The following is a 23563-nucleotide window of genomic DNA, read 5'->3' as shown; positions in this document are numbered from 1 at the left end:
TATGGTCAGTATATCATCATTGCCAGTTATTATTGTTTATTTATTATTAATATTGTTTATTTATATAGCCTCATTAATTCCGTGGTGCTTTACATTTGAGGGTTCACATGCAGTACACAAAATGTACAAACAGATATGATACTAACAATGACCGACTGGTACAGTGGGATAGAGGGCCCTGTCCGCGAGGGCTTAGTCTATGAGATTGCCAGTTGTGTACGTGTGGATATACAGTATTTTATTGGTGTTTGTATGGTTTAGGACCCAACATGAGCAATGACAAAGGTAAAGCTTGCTGCGATTCCATGTACCCGGCCTAGTGATGGTGCCGGACCACCTTTACGCAATTTCCAATAATTCTGACTATTTGCGACCGCTGGCATCAGACATATAATGGGTCTTTATAGCGTTACAGCTTTTGCTGTTACTTCGCAGACGGCAAAGTTTTCAGCATCTTATTTTCTAGCAAATTGCTTTGCATTCGGCCATGTCAGTAAATCAGAGTTCCTATTAGCCGCGCTGTAAATGACACGCTACTGCTGGAGTTTACCTCAGAAATAAATGAGAATGTGAGGCGGCCATGTAAATAGCAGACCCTGCTCTCATCTCTTTTCCTGCCAAACAAAACTAAGGCTGAACTTTGCAGCAGCAGAAGCACAGAGGGAAGGATGACTTGTCTTCAGGATGATGAGGATAATGAGGGAAGAAGAAGACATGACTGGCACCCTCCTGGCTGAGGGGGATGGGATGAGAGGCCACTATGGGGTCACTAGGAGAGGAACAGACAGAGGGCTGGAGAGGACTGGCCAAATCTATTAGAGCTAGGGGTGGCTCCCTGGCTCATGGCTGCTGGGCTGACTGGAGATGGATCGTGTTACACCATTTGCCTGCTGTTTTCCTCCTCTCTGACTATACTGGTGTGTGAGTGAGCCGGGGAATAGATAGAAGGCGGGCAGCAGGGCACGGTGCCACTCTGAGGGGGGCGCTGCAGCGCGGGCACTGCCTCCTCACTCCCGGGCACCCTCTGCTCCCTGGGATAAAGTTTCTCCGCACATTCTGTGACTGGAAGAAGCAGCAGCAGCAGCGGCGACGGCAGCGGCAGAGCATTGTGTGGTGAAGTTGTGTTTACTGTGAGGGGGATGGGAGTGTGGAGGGGGAGGAGGAGGAGGTGCTGGTGCAGGCAGGGGGGTGAGGGCAGTCCACTGTCTCTCTGCCATTTGATCAGACTGGAGCTTTGAAGATCAGTGAGCTTACAGCCGGGCCTCTCTGGGACACTGCCGGGGTCTATGGGATATTGGGGATGTGCATTGGATTTGCAGCTGGATGGGAATCCTTCGTTGGTGGAGCAAACTTAGCTGGATAGCAGGGTCTGTGCCCGGGAATGGAGCAGTAGAGGGGCAGGCGGCCAAGTACTTACTATAGGTAAGTTGTCTCGATCACTCTCATCAGGCTCGTCATTGTGTATTGTATGGACTGGAGATCGCACTGTGTGCACTGGGATGTGCGCTTCTATACGTATAACTGGGGGTCGTACTATATATGTGCACTGCTCTAGAAATAACTGGAAACCGCACTGTGTGCACTAGGGATCGTACTATATATGTGCACTGCTATAGAAATAACTGCAAACCGCACTGTGTGCACTGGGGATCGTACTATATATGTGCACTGCTATAGAAATAACTGGAAACCGCACTGTATGGACTGTAGACGTAAGTGGAAATCGCACCTTAATATGCGCACTTCTATAGACATGAGTGGAAATCGCACTGTATATGTGCACTTCTATAGACATAAGCTATCGCACTGTATGGACTGTGTATGTGCACTGCTACACCTAGAACTGGAAATCGCACTGTATATGTGCACTTCAATAGACATAAGCTATCGCACTGTTTGCACTGTGTATATGCACTGCTATAGCCATAACCAGGGAGCCCACTGTGGATACTATGTATATACAAGTGTCAGATACACATCTAGGTATTGCAGTGAGTATGGTGTAATATACTTAATGTAGTGGATGTATGTAACGTCCACTGTCATAAACATAACTAGAGATCGCACAGTGTGCACGGTGTATATATACTGTGCATTGTGCTGGCTAGAACTAGTGGCTACAATGCAGGAGACTTGCTCTCTGGATTATTCCTAGGCTCTGAATATGTGATGCTAGGAGCTGGATGAATAGGGATCATGATGCAGTTGTCTCTGCTGCTATTCGTGTCTGGTGTATTAAAAGCTCCATGTATTCTGGGCTGTAACTTTGGAAGCCAGGAATGATTTAGTGCTGGGGAGGGGGCTGCAGTCTTCCCCAGTGCTGAGGACTAGGGAGCAGCTCTATTTCACAGTGGATATCAATTATGCATGGAAACAAATAGGTGCTATCAGTGTACAGTGCTGGAGGAGAGCACCCCAGGCTGCCAGGCTCATGGCTTCTGCTTTGTCCAACTACATACAGCAGCAACTTTTTTTTTGCTTTGTTCAAGCCCATAGAGATGTATGTGAGATGGATCTGTTGTTAGAGATAACGCAGGTTTATACATGTCATACGTATAGGCTGATGGGTTATATGAGCTTTATGGCTTTATAGATCCAGAAGTGGAACGCTGGCTTTAGTGCAGTGCACCACCTATTGATACCACACCTCAAAGTATCAGCAGCTACTGGATTATAGATTTGGTGTAGAGAAAGCCAGGACAGACCGGAGCTGTCGAACTACAAGTACTAGAATAACTTGTCTACACAGATATCCACAGGTTGGATAGCTCATGGGCTGTACATATGATTCTAGATTGTGTATATACAGTAGTTGTACTATATCTTTGTGTTGTCTTTGCCCTTTTTGCAAAGTAACAAAAGTGTCCCTTTAACTGTGCTGATGCAATGTCTGATGTTGTATCTCATAATATTCATTGTTTCATTGTATTTTCCTGTTGCTTTCTTGTTTTTCTTAATATTATTACTGTTGCTATTTTTATTATCCTCAGCACAGTCTGCTCAGTATATCGTGTCTCCAGTTACAGGATAAAGTGCTATTTCTGTACAGTAATAAATAGAAGCTTATTTTCACTAGCCCAAGGCTAGGCATTCATGTGGTTAATGTAACCATACACCTAATGAACATCCTGCGAGCCGCATTGGTTGATGACACAACCGGTAAACATTTACCTTGCGCCAGGGAAATTCATGGAAAGATGAATGTGTCCTGTCATTCTTATCTAATTGCATAGTTGGAGCATCTAATTATACCGGCGTAAATGAAGGAGAGCACTTTATAAGTCACCGTAGAAATTGTCAGATTTCTGCCCCCACATATAGTCGACATATTATTCATTTAGTACAGGTAAAAATAGCAAGGAATCGGATGCAGGCTTGTCTCTAATGAGAACTGTTCTTCATTGACTTCATTAAGAAGGTAGCAGCTTGTGAACTACTACTCTTATCATTGCTTGGAGTTTTCTTGTAGCAACAGGTAGCCAGCCAGAGGCTTGTTTGGTGCCAGTCTCATCTTATCTTTAGATGATGTGTCCCATTGGGATATGAATAACACTAGTTCCTCAAGGCATTGTTAAGAAAGAAATGTAATATAGAGATTGTAAAATGACGGATCGGAATTGCGTGACCTACTGTGAATCTAATTATCGCTGAATAAATTAGGGCTTGTGAGGTCACGACTTACTACTCCAGAGAAAGCATTGCATGCCTGTCATCATCCTAGGCGGCTGACGCACTTATTTCAACATCATATGCCACAAGACTAAAGTCCATCAACTACCATTGCTGTGCCAACTATTGTTCTCTGGAAGCAGCCATATTAGGTGGAGGTGAGGCAGTCCATAACGTTCACGATTGGTAATACTGCCGAAAAGTGGAGAAAAATGTCCGACCCCATGATAACTCCTCCTCTTATCTATGTATATATATGACTAGCTACAAGTTTCGAAGCCTTGGACACGATAATGGTCGCATTGAATCTGGAATATAAAAATAATCTGTAACTGAGCACGGCAAGATCGTAGTAGGATCATTGTACATTTACCAAGCCCAGAAATAGAAAAAGGCGTTTTAATGACGGCTCGAAGATTCATGGCATAAAAGTGAATTGTTTACTCCAGTTAGATGAGTATTTCCTCAAGCAGTAGCTGAGTCTATGTAATTAAAATAGTGAAGGCATTGCTCACGTCTGTTAGGAGAGATGATCTGTTTTCATACATTAGATAAGCCATTACGGTTACAGTCAGAAATCCGTGTAAGCCATTAAATTAAGTTCTTACTTACTGGGAGAATAGCTGCCAATTTCTGCTTCACAAGAAATTGTGTTCAGGTTTTTTTTCTTGTCGCTGAGAAATGTTGGAGGAAAATCATATTTTAACGGTCCAATGCCAATTCCAGGAGCCGCGGGAGGCTTGTCATGGTCTAGATTCAGTGTCATACGTACAAGACTAATAATAATGATAATGTGGAAAGTGGACAACTAGTAAAGTGTTTCCTATAGGCTAATGTATGAAGAGCCATCAAGTGGCTAGTGCACACACATAACATGAGGGGTGCCTGTCCCTCCGAACTTTTCTGTTCCATTGCTCTTTTGTTAACTAACCCATATTAGCATTTTAACAGCGGCGCATTGAACTTCTGTCTTTCTTCCTCAACTTGGGCACAGTATGTAGATCATCCATCATTCTGTCCTTGGCCACAACAGGCTACTGGCCCCATATCCATTCACAGCTATAGAGAAATTACCCGACTGTGAACAACACAGCTGGCTGTAGCATTTTCTTCCTTTTCACAGCACTGCCAGCACAGTTGTGCCTAGCAACAAAAGTGAACTTAGCCATCATAAAATTTGTTTTGTTGCAGAGAAGGGACATTGAGCTGAACCGTGTTGACGCTGTGATGCTCAGCTAGGTCCCGAGCGGTGGGAGATGTGGTGCTACTATAGTTTGGTGTCCCAGGATTTTCGTTGTAGACGTCTTTGCTGCTCGCCCCCCTTCATTTGGAAGCCTTCTCTTGGCAATTACACAACAGCCAACCTCTCAGCATGCCCGCTTTCAGCACTGGATTAAGTGGCTTAGTCTTAGGCCATATTAAAACTTTTTAACATAGTATTTAAGGAAGAATACTTTTTTGTCCATTACGTGTTTCTTGTCCTACCACTGGTAACTGGTATCCTAAGCGAAGCCTGTAGATGACGGCTTTCCCTGTTAAGACTTGCATTTATTGCTTGTGTTTGGGCATCATTTCCCATCTTACAATCTCTAGACAATGGAGGTTTACCTACCTCTGCCATAAACTGAATGTTCTGTAGTTTATTTTCCTGTTTGAGTTGCAAGCGCCATAAACTTGTAAAAAAAAAATCCATGTACTGGTTGGTTACAGCTCGATAAATGTGTCATTGTTCTCTTTTTGTGCTGAAAAAGCTTTAGGAACCATAAAATATTGTCTAAATGTGTTAATTATCTCCTTTTTAAAGAGAAATCAATGGTAACAAGTGTTTTTTTTCTGTGGTGCTGTCATATACTGTAGTTACAGTGCTGTGGAGTTGATCCATAGTTATCTTCAGTTTCCATTTATTTCCAGGGACACATTGCTGCTGGACAAGTGAAAATGTACAAATCAGATTGTATGCGGTTGGTCCCATTGCTGTTGTTTGCAGGCGTTATAGTACCATGCATTTTCTATTAATGCTGTATTTCTTATAAATTTATAGTGGCAAAATACATGTAAAACACTATACACCTACAGTTAGCAGAGCTTCCAGCTGTTGGTGCAGTCAGGATTGACAGACACTGGTGGTGTTTGTAGGGATATTTATACCCTAATGTTCCCCATTCTGCTGTTTTAGCCTTGCAAGACCAAAAAAGCTTTCAGAGGACTCATATCTGTGAGTCATACCTGCTCAGGAAATACTTTATGGGGCTTTTCACATTGCCCTGTATGAACATGCCCAGCGACCGATCACATCTTTTATGCTGACCTAAGCCTCATCATTGGTTGGCATAACATCCATCTATTTATATGTATGTGTCTGTCACTTGTAAGGGAAACAGCATGAGGAAAGCATGATGAAAGATGAGCAGCCATACAAATAATCATATAGACAAATAAATGTAGGAATATTGTTCCAGGTGCTTGTAATATGGATGTGTTATGGGGTACATTCATGTATTATACTGTATTATCTTATTCTTACATAGTAAGGCTATATCCATGCATTTGTGTGTTATATCTGTTTTTACCGGATGGCACACTGACCCATTCTTTATTTACGGTCTCATACACATTACCCTGTATTATTACAGGTCCATGTGGGGGAGTGGGAGCCCAGGATGGGTCCTATTCCTGTCTGTGCTCATTATTGAAATGTATGGGTCCATGAAGGGTACAGATGGCACATGGATATCATTCATGTGATGTCCATGACATTTTCTTATGAACCCATACATGCGCACATTCTTGTTACATATAGCCTAACATAGTAGATGAGGTTAGAAGACACGGGTCTGTCAAGTCCAAATGCTAACCCTACAGTGTTGATCCAGAGGAAGGCAAAAAAAACATGAGATTGATACCAGTTGCCTCGTTTTCCCAAAAAAATTTGTGACTAATAATAATATATATTTTCAGTCTTTTTGTTATTTTGGTATCTCACCATTAAACCACTTTTTATCTAGTAGACTAAATATTGATATCTTCTTAATATACTTCAGCTCAGTGCACATTGTACTGATTTCTGGTCAGAGGAGAAGTTGTCATTGCTGCCATATACGTAGGCCTTAAATCCCTTGTACTATACAAATAATAGAACATGTCTCATATAACTGAGCCCTTTCATGTGACATGTAACTAATCTCTATAGCCACCATTTCTCTAGCCCTCTTTACGTGTAATTTGCTTTCTTTCACAGCCCCAGGCCAGGGAAGTCACTTTTCAGATATCAAACCAAGCTAAGGTTGGGATTAAAGGCAGCTCCATCAGTTGCTATCTATTGTCTCTGTGTCTAGACCAGTCCCGTCATCGACAGAGATCAGACAGCCAGGCTCTTTTATCTGGAGGTTGAGGATATTTCAGCAGTCCTGTCAAGCATGACTATTTAGAGGGTGGGTCCATCCGTTGTTGTCCTGGGGCTGTGTATTTTTACTAGACCTAAACCAAAACATAAACAGAGCACCAGCCTGTTTATTCCATGCCCTTGGGTGTGGAGAGATGTGCCGTGCCATCTGCGCCATCCAGTTTTCTGCGAGTTTCCTGAAAACTTTGACAATGTGTATTCAGCTGATGAGCCATTAGAAAGGAAATATCTTCTCATTGCCCGCTGCCAGTGATATGTCCAAAATTGTTACTGTCGCTTTTTAGCCTCCTACATCAAGCAGGCTTGCCATCAAACTAAATGAAAACAGCACCCTGTCTGTGCCCTTATTGATGAGGCTGGATATAAGCTGCTTACAAGCTGGCAGATTTCCACAAGAATGATCTTCTGCTCTCATTTCCTTCTAGCTAATAAATATTTGGTCATTCAGGAGCAGACAGACACCAATTTGTCATCTGAGATCTAAGAAAATGAAATTAGACAATTAGAAATATAGGCATATTCTACATGTACGTGGTGGACATCTGCCATACCAGTGACCACTAGACATACTGGCACTAAAACATCTTCTAACAAGGCCATGACAATTATTTACTGGAATCTTACTCATTTTCCTTTGTTCAGAAGCTAAAGTCCTTCAATAGATTGAATACAAATAGCTCAATGTACGTAAATGTCCTCCTTTAGACGTATTAGAATTTGTGGCTATGCTTAATAAACAGCCAGAGCTCAAGGAAAAAATCTCCATCTAAGGAGTAAAGGATATTGTTGTTTTTTAAATATGTATATATCAGGGTTATAGGAACCAAAAAAACAAAAATAACATTAGTGCCGAATCCATCAAATGATAAATAACAAAAGAGTTTACGGGATCTCAGTGACTATAATGGGGTCTGTAGGGCCTCCATCATGGTGTCTTTAATTTTACTGCGTAAAATAGTGCTGAACCTTATTGTCGTTTTTTTATGAATGTATGTATCAGGGTCATAGGAACAGAAAAACAAAAACCTCAATCATGTCGGGTCCATGAAATGATAAAATAAAATGGAGCAGAATGGATCCCAGTGACTTGGGGTCTATCGGGGCTCCATTATGGTGTCTTTTGGTTTACTGGGTAAAATAGTGCTGAACGTTATTGTCGTTTTTTTTATGTATGTATGCATCAGGGTCATAGGAACAGAAAAACAAAAATCTCAATTGTGTCGCTTCCGTCAAATGATAAAATAAAATGGAGCATAAAGTATCCCAGTGACTTGGGGTCTATCGGGGCCTGCATCATAGCATTAAGGCTTGTTGAAAACGTCGGGCATGATGTTTAAGGGGGCTGCCCCTAGAGAGCAGCAAACAGAGACACTGTTTGCCTATTTACATCTTGGAAAACAGATTTGCATATTTTTTCCCATAATCCCCCAGTCGAAAAAAAGGCTTTTGTAAGTCTCCAAACGCATGTAAAGGTGATCTCTCCTTAAGGAGTGATATTATCCCCAGAACCTGGCTCCATTATGGTGTCTTTCATTTTACTGGATAAAATAGCGCTGCATGTTGCTTTATATTTTGCAGGCAAATTTGATGAAATTTGTGAAAGTGACTGTTAACTGAGCGTAAGGCCACTTTAAGTACTTGGTCAGTATTTTTCCTTGGTCTTTATAGATATCTATTGAGTAACTTTGTAAATATATTGCAGTACATTTCTGCAGCTTGTGGTGTTTAGATCAGAGCCACGTTAACAATTCTGGGATTAAATCTGTGAGTATTCCTTGGTGGCTTGGTGTTGGCTGCACATAGCAGGCTCATTCTGTCCTTACACCTGGCACACTGCACTTCTGAATATAAACCAAAAAGATCCTCACAGCAAAGCTGTTACATCAGTGTCTGTCTACTAGCTTGTCGACTGTTTCCGTTAGCAACAAGATGAAATCTAGACATCTAATATACTTCCTTCAGGCATTAGTGTTTTAGTCATTTTTTTTCCTTCCGTGTTTAATCTAGAACCAGGAGTCTACACAGAGATCATGTATAATGGACTTGTTCTGAGTTTTTGACATACTTCTGGTTTTGGCATATATACACTTATGAAAAACAGTGAACTGACGTATGAAGGCCTCAGTCATAATATATTTTTATGTATCAATTATATTGCAACCATTGTTAATCTCTTCCACCTTTACTTGTCTGTAATAGAGATGAGCGAACACTGTTTGGATCAGCCGATCCGAACAGCACGCACCCATAGAAATGAGTGGAAGCACCTGTGAGGCCGGCCGGCCGCCGGCAAAGTCAGTGTCACAGGTGCTTCCATTCATTTCTATGGGTGCGTGCTGTTCGGATCGGCTGATCCAAACAGTGTTCGCTCATCTCTAGTCTGTAACATTCCTGAAGTTTGTGTGAAAATATGTTTACTAATGAAATTTATAGGAATGACTAACAGCTGACGCGTTCTTCTACAGCTCCCTTTCCGAAGTGTCATACACAAGTGAGCTCAGTTTGGCAAAGTGTGTAGGCCAAACACCTTAGGGTTGGTTCACACTAGCGCTTGTATTCTGTCCGCAAGGAGTCCACATGGAGACACCCCCCCCCCCCCCGAACGGAATACCAACGCTACTGCAAGCGCTGTGCAGTTAAGCACACGGAGCCCATAGACTATAACCATAGACTATCCGCACAATTCATTTGTGCGGGCAGTGCGCAGCAAGCACACTGAGCCCATTATAGTCTATGGGCTCCATGTGCTTTGCAAGCACATCGCTTGCAATTGCGATTGCATTCCGTCCGGGGGGATCTCCATGCGGACTCCTTGCATACGGAATACAAGCGCTAGTGTGAACCAACCCTTAGATGGAAGTGGACACACATTGAATGGAAATCGGCCTATGTTAATTGTAATGTGTATGTCAGCAGAAATGTGGCTCCCGGAATAAGTCCATTACAGATGGGTGTGTTAAGGTTATTCAGTGATATACATGTCGCCTCATTAATATGTCCTACTAATCGGTCGTCAGTATGAAGTCACAGCTGTGTAGTGTTAATGTGAGGTGGCGCTTGCTGAGTCACTGACTGCACTTAGCATCTACCTGGTGAGAAGACAAAGCTCATTTCTGGCAATATTAGACATTAAGATGGATAAAAATAGCCTAATGACACCTGAGAAAGATCCAAAATTATCCTGAGTGTATATATATCTATAGAAAGAACGAGAGAAAAAAGCATTGTGCCAGTGGAGCTTACAGTATGATTCACACACCGAAGATCGAGTCAGCCAAGTCTGTTTTTAATAACCCCAATGAGTTAGGTTGGAAATGAAGCAAATTTTGCAAGTTTTAGGAGTTTAATAAAATTGTGAAATAACTTGGGATAAGCTTGTGGGTCTAGAGAAATAGACTTCCTTGCCTAGAACTTTTCTAGTCACATTCATGGATACCACACTCTCCTACCTTGGGATTTTACCACCATAAGGCAGTAGTTTTATGAGTTTTTTGACAGATCTTTTCGATTTCTAGATATGTCAAGTGTAAAGTATGGTAATTTTATATCTTGAAACATTACTAAGCAATAAGGATTTTTTTTTTTTGACATTTAGAAGTTTGCTTGCTTCTAAAATTTTGGACTGTGGGAAGAAAATAAAGGGAATATGCTGGAACACATAAGGCTTGTGTTATGGGCTTTGTATTTTGGTATCTGATATTTTTGACAACAAATATAGAAGGGTCTAGAACTCTAGACCATTATTTGTACCATCCAAAAACACTTCAAGGGGTTGCCCAGGTTTTAGGATTTTATGGGCTGTTGGTACCCCAGCGATCCCAGATGCTTCAAGCACCCGTTTTGTACTCAGTACAGGACAAAATGTCAATACCGGTGTCCACCCTCTATATAGAGCACAGAGTCAAGTGCTTCTGGCCCTGTGTTGTGTATATTACTAGCATCAATGGCGGCCCTATACAGCTGATCAGTGCAGGGGGGCCAAACATCAGCCTCCACTGATCAGATATTTACAACTTATCCTACGAATATGCCATAAAATCCTAAAACCTGAACAAATTTTTAAAGCCCAACAGAAAAATGACTGACGCTAATACAACGTTATGATGTTAGTCATTATTTAGCACCGTTTCGCAATGCGTGCAGCATAGCGGTCATAACACTACTATAGTATAGGTGAAAGCCGCAGTGCTAGTGTGAACAGAATCTAGCTTCATCAACATCAACAAACTGTAGTGTTTTGGGGCCAGTGGTCTTTTTCTATCTTCATTTTCTACCTGCCTTCTGGGATTCATACAACTCAGGATTGTTCTGAAAAGTTATTTTTTAACAAGGTCAATAAAATCCCACAAATGAAATTGATGTTTTTAGCTAAAATCATATGATGTAATGGGCCTCAGTGAGATAGTGCTGCAAAATATACCGCGGCGAAACCGCATCATGTTTTTTTCCGCAGTACTTTTCACAGAAAATCCACAGTGTCTTCCTCTGCAGACTTTCTGTTATAATTATACCTATAGGGAAACTGCTGGCATTTCTGTAGGTATAACTGACATTTTGCAATTTCCAAAATCATATTTTGGAAATCACAGCATTTCCACTGTGTGTATTTTTCTGCAATCTGTGACTGTAAAACTGCAGCTTTTGCCATGGCGTTTCCACCATGTGAGGCCCTGGACTTAGTTGCACTGATCCAAAGACATGTCCAATCTTTGCTCTAAATTCTCATTGTCAGTGGAAATGTTGCTTTTTTATGAAGTAAAGTAAAAAAAAACATGATACGTCGTACAAGCAGGACTTTTTCTTCCATGACAAAAGTAAACCAAATGTACAGATTGAGAGTCTTCAGTAGTTGATACCTTTTTAAAGGTTAAAAAAATTGAGGACAGATTGCCAGCTTTCGGGACTGCTAGGTCCCTTCATCAGGCTTGGTATAACACAATTTCTGAAGGCAAGCACATACAGGAATAGAGTGTTTCTTGCTTGCCTTCAGAAATTGTGTTATACCATGCCTGATGAAGGGACCTAGCAGTCCCGAAAGCTGGCAATCTGTTATCATTTTTTGTTAGCCATTAAAAAAGGTATCAACTACTGAGGACTCTCAATCTTTACATTTCATATCCACTGGCTAATATGGTACAAATGTATATTTTTTCTTATACAAAAAGTAAACCAACATGAGGGAAGACAACTTCAGTGGACCCAAACACAGACAGAGCGGGCCATTATTCTGCTATAGTTAGGCCTTACACACATGGCTGTATCGGTTTTCACGGACCTAATGCCCATGAAAAATAGATGTGTGTGTCTGTGCAAATGCGCGGACAGTCATTATTCACAAGGGCGCTCTTCGAAACAGCTGTTGCATGGTCCTTGTAGAACCCATGAATTTCAATGGGTTGATTCATATGGCACTATCTGTGTCCTCTCTCACAGACAAAGATAGTGCATGTCAGTGTTTTTGATGCCCGTAAAAAAACGGACATAGAATAGACACATTGGATTTAATGTGTTCTCAAAATGGACGTCTGACAGGTATTGCTAAAATGGACATCACAGATCCGTTTTTCGCGATTGTCTGAATAAGCCCTTAGTGTGCAATAACCAGAGCATTAGACCAAAAAAGTTTCCCATGCAAATGGAAGACTTTACATTTGTATCCATATTTATTCTCTCAATAAAAATGGAAGTACTTTTCTGGCTAATGTTTTTTTTTAGAAAGGAAACATAACGTTGCAGTCTCTGTTATTTGGAGTAACTTTTCTGATCCTCTGATGGAATGACATCAATAAATCATAAGTTTTATATTCTGTGTAACACTACATACTGTATCAGTCTGCTCAGCTCCTCCTGCTCTATAAGATGCTGCTAGGAGGTCTGGCTGCATGTTCGATAGAACAAGGTCCCTTTGACAATAGCCCTTCATTACTGAATATAATAATATGTGAAATAAAACTTTGCTGTTCAGAAAGTAAATGTGTAACAGCATATATAATATCATCATAGATAGTAATGATGGTGTTTGGGCAGTTTCTTAAAGGAAATCTGTTACCTGAACTGTGCATATTAGCCCAGTCTGACAGACAGACAAACAGTCACTTGGATTGAAATGTGTTTTGCTCTTGTGACTTGGTGCGTCCATTGCTGAAATGTCACCATTTTGTAAATTTGCAGTAGATCTTTGGAGCAAGGAGAGCGCTGACACTTAGCTCTTTAGCTCAGCAGCAACACCCTCATTGCTCCAAACAGCTTATTTGCATATTGACAAAAAAAGTGATCTCAGCAACAGAAGCATCGGATCACTAGGGGAAAATGCAGATTAGTTAATTTAAAGGGGCTCTATCAGCAAAATTATGCTAATAGAGCCCCACATATGCGTAAATAGCCTTTAAAAAGGCTATTCAGGCACCGTAAATGTTATATTCCCCCCCCCCTTTTAAATAAAAGCATTAAAACATATATGCTAATCGTACCTGAATGTGCACCATGAGCGGGGATGCACGGTGAGACGTCAGCTTCGGGCACGCCTGTCTCTTCTGTCTTCTTGTAGTTACGCCCTCTGGTTCCGTGTCTTCTTCCGTGTTCTTGTCTTCAAATCCCGCGCCTGTGTAGTAGCGCTTCCCTTGCCAGTCCCCGTAGAACTACACGAGCGTAATGCACGCTCGTGAACTGCCAAGTAAGTATGGCGAGTGAGCCTGCGCAGTAGCGCTCCGGAGCATAATTTTGCTGATAGAGCCCCTTTAACCCTAACCTTTCTGTGGGGCTGGGTGGATATGCCAGGTTCTAGTGACAGACTCAATGTAATGGTATCCCAAATATAGAAAAATAAACAAGTGTTATACTTATTGTATTCAGTTTTAGTGAATAAAGCAGCCTTTTTCTCCTTATGATTCTTAGTGTCATGGTACTGTCCGGCCTCCACATTGTCTACTGTATTACCACATTATTTCTAGTCCTGTGCTGCCACCCTTTGCTCCTTCGTATTAACATTTCTCGTTTTAATGCATGTGGTCCTGCTGTGAACCTCAAATGTTCTCATTTCGAGAGCCTTCCAAATGTAGTTTCTCTAGGTTATAAAAACACACAATGAATATTTTATACTTGTTGTTATTGAAATCCAGTCATTTCTTAATTCTAGGATGACTGAGTTACTACCCATCTAGTATTCGGGTGGCATGGGAATGGATGCCAACAACTTTATCCTTGTATAACTTGTACCGAAGGTCCATGTCCCTCTCTGCTCTGTGCTAACATTCTGGGGTTCCTATGTATAAATGTGAAGGTTTGCAGGTCATGGTTTATGGGATGTCTTGTTTTCAGCCCACAAAAAGATATTAAAGCCGCGGAAATGTTATTTTAGAATGATTTTTATTTCTTAGCTGTTGTCTGTGTAAATATTCAGAGCTGTGCCGCTCGCTCTAGGCTGGCAGTTTGCAATGGGGGAAACAAATGCCTTCATTATTATTATAATGGAGGCAAAGTTTCACTTTAACTATATTCATGGGAGATACAAAAGTGTATTTCATATGTAAATAAGGCCCCTATGATCGCAGCGTTGACTCATCATTGCACCGTTTCGATTTGGCTAATTTAGAAAGAACCTGCTTTCACTTGAGCTTTTCTCAGCGATGAGTAACCCGGCCTAATTGCTTTATATAGCCCAGATAGTTCTCATCTGACTACATGCGTATTCAATTCATTACTGATGTGCCTTTGGTGGGAAGGTGGGCACTGACATGGCATTGGTATATATCGCTTCTCATTGATGTGCTTGCTGAAAAGTAATGGATAACAGTTCAGCAGCTCAATGGAACAAGTAGCTCTGTAGTTTATTTCTACTCTTTGTGCCAATTGATGGGTATATTGCTGAACATAATGGACAGCCAACCAATTGCTGTCGAAATTCGACATGTAGGGGCCACACAGCAGCTCAGTGGTTAGCACTGCAGCCTTGCAGCGCTGGAGTCCTGGTGTTCAAATCCCGCCAAGGGCAAAAATCCATCTGCAAGGAGTTTGTATGTTCTCCCTGTGTTTGCATGGATTTCCATCCCATATTCCAAAAAAGACATACTGATAGGGGAAAAAAAATGTACATTGTGAGCTCTATGTGGGGCTCACAATCTACATTTAAAAAAAAAAAAAAAAGAAAAAAAAGAAATTCAACATATAAATGAAATGTAAGAAGGTGTTCCCTCTCTATCTGTCTCAAAGCAAATTCATTGATACTGACATAGGGACAGGTTCGATACAATGAAGAAACTGTCATAGATAAGAGCAACATCTGCTGCAGATTTATTACAAAGACTACACCGTTTACAAAGGATGACTACATATAAAACAAGGTCCATGCACATTTGCAGGTAGTGGGTGCAGTAAATGTTTTTTTTTTTGGCACTGTTTCTATGCTATAACATCTTAAGATACAGATGTAGTTTTTGACAATTATTTTACAATGCCACAGTGTAAACTGGAATAGTATGGTACATCTGGCTTGTGGGGTAAATAAAACATCTCACCACATCCCAGAATCAATGTGCAGTGATTACTAGAGTGGAAAATACTACCTAAAGCTTGAGCTGGCCCTAAAAGGGCCATGCATGTTAGATTGAGGTCAGTAGGCTTTGACAATTTTAACAGAACCATTCAAACATGTAATATATATATAGGGGTGTCCTTGATAAGGTTAGAGTCATGTTTATGACTAAATAACCAATAATCCTTGGTAACTGTCGTTGTCCTAATTAATTAGGCTGTGTGCCAGGTGGTAAAGAAGTCACACCACTCTGTGTTGGTATTCGTTCTTCTCTGAGCTAAGGAATGTGTGCTGACACACTTTTATTTAAGACCACGGGGTTAAATAGTAGCAGAGAAAGTAAGAGAGATAACAACATCATAAATTTTCATATTCATTCCTGATTGGTATAGTACATCTCAATCAAACAGAAAAAGAAAGTTTAAGCAGTTCTATATATAGCCAGCTACTCTCGATCCTGCGTGGTAACCTTGGGAGATGTTTTCTGGCGGCAAGCCAAGCCTTTCTTTTTTCTTGCACTCTGAAGTTGAGGTGCCATCTTCTTCTCAACGTATCACTATATCCAGGTTTCGAGCATAAGCAACTATATCTAGCATTCAGCTTTTAAAGATAATAATGTTTTTCATACATTACATAATTATAAACTTCACATCCTTATTTTCCTCAGTGTTAGATGTTGATCTATCCCCACTTGGAGCATATGCAAGGCCAATTGATCCAAGTGTGCAAATAAGAGGGCGAAGGGCCTGAAGTAAAAGCTGTCAGCCAGTATACTGTCTTCACTATGTAAGGTCTATACCCATGTTGTATATTGTGTGGTGTGTCTCAGTTGTAAGCATTATGAATTGTTTGACTCCTATATCTTTGTAAATAGCATTTCAAGAAAATAGCCTGAAAAAAAGCTTGTGTGGAGTTAGAGCGTATAATGGAGTATTTGTCGAGATTAAGGGAGCCTTCACACAGAGTAAACGTGCGCATATTTTTGCAAAATACACGTGTATTTTTACATGTGTAAAAATAAGACTCCCATTGACTTCAATGACATTTTACAGGCGTATTTTTACACATGTAAAAAATATCATTGAAGTCAAAGGGAGTCTTATTTTTACACGTGTATTTTTATACGTGTATTTTGCAAAAATACACATGCGTTTACTCCATGTGAAGGTTCCCTAAGAATAACAAAGTGGCCCATTTCTATGGCTGTTTGTACTGGTGTGACATTGGGCCTGATATCGTGTGGTTCATTTCTAGCACAGGATACTCTGGCTGAACTTTGTGAACTTTGTCTTTGGAATTCATGAAATATTTTGGTTTTATGTACAAGCATGTATTGATTATTGAAACACAAGCTGAGCCAGGGCTGTTGTACGCTGGCAGGAGAGTATGGTGCGTGGCCATTCTCATCACATACTTTTTCTGAGCTGTTGTTCTGGATTCATAGACTGGTTGTACATCTGGTCGGTGTTGTGCCACGACATCACATCAGTTCTGATTATGATAAAATAGAGTACAGTGAACTATTGTCACGACTGGGTGCTCCGTGTCATCTCCTCATTGTAACATTTATGAGAGTCTTCTTATTTCATCTTTGAAGAGTAGTCAGGGGTCTCAGTCATCTAGGAGGTGCCCCATACAATTCTTACGGTCTTGAACATATAGCAAGAAATTCATCTGAAAAAGCTTGCTGACTTGAAATGGAAAATAAAAATGTTAGGCGTTAAAAATGTTATTCAATTAAATTCTATTCAGTTCTATCTATGACAACAGGTGACCGCCATTATAGCTCCCATAGGGGGCGCCATCCTACTTATCAACTATTCAAAGTGGCAAATCTGTATTATGCTATGATTTAGGGTTAAGTGACCTGCCAATAAAGATTTGACAGTCCATAAAAGTTTGCTGATAATAACTGTTGCATGCAGGTTATCTAGTTATGTTAATATGACGCTAGGTTCACACTAGCGTTCAATCTCCGTTCTCAGTTTTCAGACTGGGTCCGGCCGTGAGCGCCGGTGAGCATTTTATGCTCTCTGCCGCGAAACCGGTTTTTTAAAATCGGACACAGAGTACTGCATGTCCGACTCTGTGTCCGATTTTAAAAAACCGGTTTCGCGGCGGAGAGCATAAAACACTCACCAACGCTCACGGCCGGACATCTTTCAAACCCATTCAAATGAATGAGTATGAAAGAGTCCTGCAGGTTTCCGTCTCCTGCTCAGTTTTGTGCAGGAAACGGAAACCTGTATGAACGGAGACCGGGCGCAGATGTGAACGAGCCCTTATCTTGTAGCAACTGTTAGGTTGTGTCTCTTTTTGGATAAATATGCATTTCTTCAGAAACTATGCCTGAGGAAGAGGCCTAGAAACCTTGAAAGCTCGCAATCTGTCATCATTTTAGTTAGCCATCAAAAAAGGTATCAACTACTGAAGACTCTCAATTTTTTATATTTCATATCCACTGGCTAACATGGTACAAAGATATTTTTCCTTATTAAAAACATTATAGTCAATGTATAGTATAATAATGCATATTTAAAATACCTGGCACCCTCCTTTGCAATTTTTGGTCCCCTCGGCTTCTCTATAAAATAGACAATTTCTTAGATGGCTTTGGGGGAGTCTGAGTCACATCCCCCCTGCTTTAAATGGACCTTGTAGGGGGTGTTTTTCAGACAACCAAAATACAATTGGGCAGATTTACTAATACTGTCTAATTTTAATCAACACAAACATATAATAGTCTGAAAATGCACCATATTTATCAAAGTGTCTAATGCTGTTTGATAAACCTGGCATATGTCTGGACTGTCTAATCTAACTTTACACCACTTATTAGTTGTCTTAGATTAGAACAAAAAAGTGCACCAAAACTATGCCGCCTTTTTTTCCACATGGTGTAGCAATTTAGGCCACACCCACTTTCTGATAAAGTACACCCCTTTTCTATTACACATTTATTGTATAATTTTGTATTTACACGGCCCTCACTGGAAGGTGCTAGGAGAAATTCATGCTTACTTGTGTTTTAGCTCCAGAGAGTCAGCCCGGGCACGCAGAGAGCATCTAAAAATGACTAAATAGAATTTTGTAATTTAAGAGAAATGATGAATAAGCTTTTTTCCTCCAAATTATTTTCCATCAAGAAGTAGACCACTGCTTTTCAGATGGTAGAACTTGGTGCCGATCCCAGTGTCAACGCGCTTCGTGATCTCAGGCCTTCGGCACAAAATAATATTATGGGCTCAGTGGAGCAGAGAATCATTTTCGCCTGCAAAATTTCAGAACGCACTCACGGCACTATAGGAGGAAAAAAAATGCTATATATTATTAAAGCTAGTCCTGTCTAATAGGAGAATTATGTAGACTGAGCACATATAATGATCTCACGTTTATGCATTATTCAAAATGAAATTTTAAAATAAAAATGCAGTTATCTTGGGTTTTAGGATTTTTTTTTTTTCTTTGCTTGAAATAGTCTGTACAAAGTGCTTTTATTAATCAAAGCAGCATTTAGTTCTCGGAGTGAGTCAAATGAAGCACTAAGCACCAGCATCATTAAAAAGCATTGAACCTACTTTCAAGAATTCTGCCAGCTTGTTCTTGTTCAAGGGGGAAGGATTGGTTTTCTGTAATATTAAAAGCTGGCAAACAACTGAAATATAACTAGCAGTACCAGAAGCCAATTAAGATCAAAGCCGAGATTTTCAGTAGCGAGGGCTTCATCGTTTTAATATTAAACATTTTTTCACTTTGACACAGATCAAGAGGTGTTAATGCGGATTCTTTGAAACAAGTCAAGTAGTGTTTTTAAGTGACAGAACTGCTATTTGTTCTATCACAATCAATTAGTATCATGCCCCAGAATCCTCTCCATTTCTCCAATGCTGTATCTGAAGTATCTGGTGCTGACAAACAAGAACAGCACTGTAGGCTTTCATTGCCGAAGACGTGTCTATAGCGAAAATAGGAGACTAAGTACACAGTGATGAGGAACAAAGCACACACATTTGTATTCCTCCCTCCCAAATCATCCAAACAAAACGTACACATGTATCTGGTCGGGAAGTAGACAGATGTGTCTGGGGTCTTAATAGTTAAATGTAGTCATAGCGGGCACATTGGCGAGGCAGGGTAGTTTATTATCACATGTTTCCTCGGTCCGGTAGAGTGGCAGGCTGTTAATAAGTGTTAAAACCGACTCGTGTAATGATAAGGAAGTAATGTCGTATATTTTATATAGGGGGACTTTCACAGAAAGTCCTAATTTATGATGTGTGATCATCATCATAGTCGTGGTAAGAGAATAAAATCACAAAAATAAACTCTACATAGCATAAAACTGGATGGATGGCTAAGGTTAATAATAATAATCATGTGCACACGCATGGATGAACATGGTTTCGAGACCTGGGGTTGCTAAAACGCTTTAAAATGGTATCAAATAAAAAAGTAACATTAAGGACTAGTTCACATGGGGCAAGTTGGCAGCAGATTTTGAGGCGGAATCCGCCTCAAAATCCGTTGCTCCCATCGACTTCAATGGGAGCCGCTCGCTTCTTTTTTCCGCTAGCTTTTAGCGGAAAAAATAAGCGAGCGGCCCTATTTTGCGTGGATTCCACGGCTGAATCAGCTGCGGCTCCGGCCCATTCATTTGGGCCTAATCCATTGCAACGGAATGTGTGCACGTGGAACCCCGTGTGAACTAGCCCTAACAACCGACTACATCCCCTAAGGCCGCCAGTACGGTGGTCCTCATCTGTCTTCGTTCCTTCTTTAGCCTAGTTGCTGCAAATCGTCAAAACCCATTTAATTATGAATATTGTCGTCTACCTTTTTTAGGAATTGAAAATCCTACTAATATTATAAGTGTGAAAGTTTGTGTGTTTGGATGTTTGTGAGTTTGGATGTTTGTTCCTCAATCACGCTAAAACGCCTGGACGCATTTGCGTGCAATTTTCCACAAACATAGTTTTCCCTCAGGATTGAGTCACAGGCTACTTTTGGTGCCACTAAACAACATGGCTTCCTAGCAGGAGACTCACAAAAGCAGGACTCCTAGCCCCAGCTATAGACTCACACACACTGCCTGGCATTTCCTGCCTCAACCTGCCTGCACACTCCTTACTGTCACCTCAGAAGTAGCCCTCACTCTACTCACTCACATTTACATATAGCTTTCCACTATACATACACAATACAACACATCACATTGTAATTACATGTATCTCCTATCACTGCTATATACAGTACCTGATACATATATACTCCTGTACACAGGCTGTACATACTATATATTACATGTATTACCTATCACTGCTATATACAGTGCCTGATACATATATACTCCTGTACACAGGCTGTATATACTATATATTACATGTATCTCCTATCACTGTTATATACAGTACCTGATACATATATACTCCTGTACACAGGCTGTATAACACATCACATTGTCTGTATTACTACATACACAATATAACACATCAAATCACATTTGCTAGCCCACCAAACTTTTTAAAGCACTTTTACAGTTTCACACGTCTGTGTCCGCCCAATTCTCAAATCACCGCAGACGAAGTCGCGGGTAAAAGCTAGTATAGTCATAATATGTTATACCATACTTTCAGTAGGAATCCATCGATATGTTCTGATAAACTTTTATATAGTCATTAATAATATAATAAACCTATAGCAACAAATATAGCAAAAGTGAAGCTCTTTAATATGGGGATGGGAATGGGGGTGGATGAAATACTGTAGACTTTAGAGCCAGCTAGAACAATGTCTAACCCTTCCTTTATAATGTAATTGCTTGCCAACAAGAACTTTCAGGGAGATATCAGCCAAAAATGTAGGTGTCAGTATCAAATTTATAGGCACATTGTCTACCTGGCTGCTGGGATTTGTCCAGCTATGACAGAAGGAAAATTTAGTGTTTACCAGCACAGCTATATCTCCTGTAATAAAGGGCTTTTGGACTGTCGTATGTGACAATGGTTGTGAATTTTGATCTACTACATTGCTAAAATAATTTGACCTAAGTTTATTAGGTTCCTTAGAACACAGAGATGATGGAAAGGTATAGGGAATAATAAAGGCTATTGATTTTTATGGTGCCATACTGATGCTCCAAAACCAATTCACCAAGTCCACATATTGAAGACCAGATGGCTGAGCTAGGCCTTTGCTTCTAGGGTTCATTTATTCTTTATTGTGCTTTGTATGATATGTTTTCGTTGACTTTTGTAAGCTTGCTGAGGCACGTAGCTGACTTCCACGAATGGCTCTCTTTTCCTGGCAGATGACTTGATCAATAAACAATAGGGCTGCTGGCTAACGTTTTCAGCGTAGAGAATGACCAAATTCTACATCACTTGATTGTTTTGCAGTTAGATCATTCAACACTTGTTCCAAAATGATTTTATGGATTGCAGTTGAATGACTGCGAAACACAAAGAAACTTCTTGTTGACTTTCGACAGCTGGGCAAAATGTTCCAACAGTACCGATCAGTTTTCTGAATGATATTGACAGCAAGAATTGATAGCTTTTTAGTGTCGACAAGGCAGAGTATTAACACTTTGGTGGAATTTGACAAGTCAGTATATGTTTATATTCCACAAATATTGTTTTATGATCTATCATTTGTGCTAAGTTTATTTGTATGGTCATTTGTAAGCGACATTGCAAGATTTTCTATTAGTAGCCCCACTTGGTGCTGAGTTTTAGCTGTAACAGCATATCATACTGGTATTGTGCATTTTGGGGAGTGTAGTTGACTCCATTTTGGTTGTACATGACAACTATCTGCCCAAGGTGGATATTTATTAGGGCATAATATGGATGAACTGGACTCCACTTGAGGCCCAGGTCCAGAGAGACTAGACTATTTCTTGTGTATGCTAAACATAATATGGCTGAAATCCACTTGCCCTGAATTCATTGGATGCCAAGCCAAGAGAGAGGTGAGTCATTCTAGTGTGGGGTCCCATGTAAAAGAGGGCACACTATAGTGGTAGGACTTTCTTTACTTATATTACACTAGGATCTGCCCGCGACTTCGTCTGTGTGTTGTTGGCGTTAATGATCCACCTATATTCAGCAAATTGCTCCCGTCGATGGTTTGACTGCTCTGCCGTTTCGTCAGCTTTTAAGCTGTCCTGCTGCTGAACTTGTTCCTCACACTGTGCCTGTGATTGTTCCGGCATCTCAGCAGCTCACTGGGACGCCATATAGTGAGTATGTTGTTGGCGTCAATGATCCACCTGCTGCAGCGTTTCAGCAGCTGTCAAGCTGGCCTGCCGCTGAACTTGTTCATCGCGCTGTACCCGTGATTGTTCCGGCATCTCAGCAGCTCGCTAGGAAGCCATATAATGATAATATTAGTAGGAGTGCATATCTTGACTTGATGGATTTGACACAATGCATGGTACAGGGACTTTTCCTGGATTTTATCTCATGACATGATGCATTGACGTCCCCTTATAAATAAAAATTCCTGTGTATCTCCAGTCTTAAAGAATTGCTTTCTTAACATTCTTAATAGATATTGATATCTTCCATTTAAGAAAAAAAACTATTCTAGGATTTTGGAGATTTTGTTTTTCTGCTTAAAGGGGATGTCTGGTCATTACACATATATTTTAAAAGCAGGCACAGAATTCTGTCAAAAAATTATAACAGGCTTTGTGACTGTTGTTGGGCCTTTGACCCTCATTCTATGTTTTATTGGGACCTTCCCACATCCAACTGGAAAATATATTATTGTCTATGAAAATTTGGGAAAACAAAATCTGAAAAACCAATAAGAAGATTATTGATAAATAAAATTACAAAAGTTATCCTCACCTTATCGATCCCCAGCCAATCCCCTTTTGATGTTTTCAGGGTCCCCAGACAGTCTTTGCCTCCTAGTCTCTCTTGATGTAGATGACGATACTGACTGCGCTGTCAATC

At 40.6% G+C, this 23563-nt stretch overlaps 1 protein-coding gene across 4 annotated transcripts in view; it reads left to right on the top strand.

Annotated features, from left to right (window-relative positions):
- The first annotated feature begins 1198 nt into the window (after positions 1-1198).
- The window catches only part of SEMA6D (semaphorin 6D), a 57074-nt gene continuing 34709 nt past the window's right edge, over positions 1199-23563 (top strand). For all 4 annotated transcript variants that reach the window (XM_075273433.1, XM_075273431.1, XM_075273432.1 and 1 more), the window contains exon 1: positions 1199-1422. The gene's annotated coding sequence lies outside the window, so the exon portion shown is untranslated. The remainder of the gene's footprint in view (positions 1423-23563) is intronic.

Source organism: Leptodactylus fuscus, chromosome 5, assembly GCF_031893055.1.
Source record: "Leptodactylus fuscus isolate aLepFus1 chromosome 5, aLepFus1.hap2, whole genome shotgun sequence".
Taxonomy (NCBI): Eukaryota; Metazoa; Chordata; class Amphibia; order Anura; family Leptodactylidae; genus Leptodactylus; species Leptodactylus fuscus.
The sequence above is the reverse complement of the archived record's forward strand: the minus strand, read 5'-3'. Positions and strand labels throughout refer to the sequence as shown.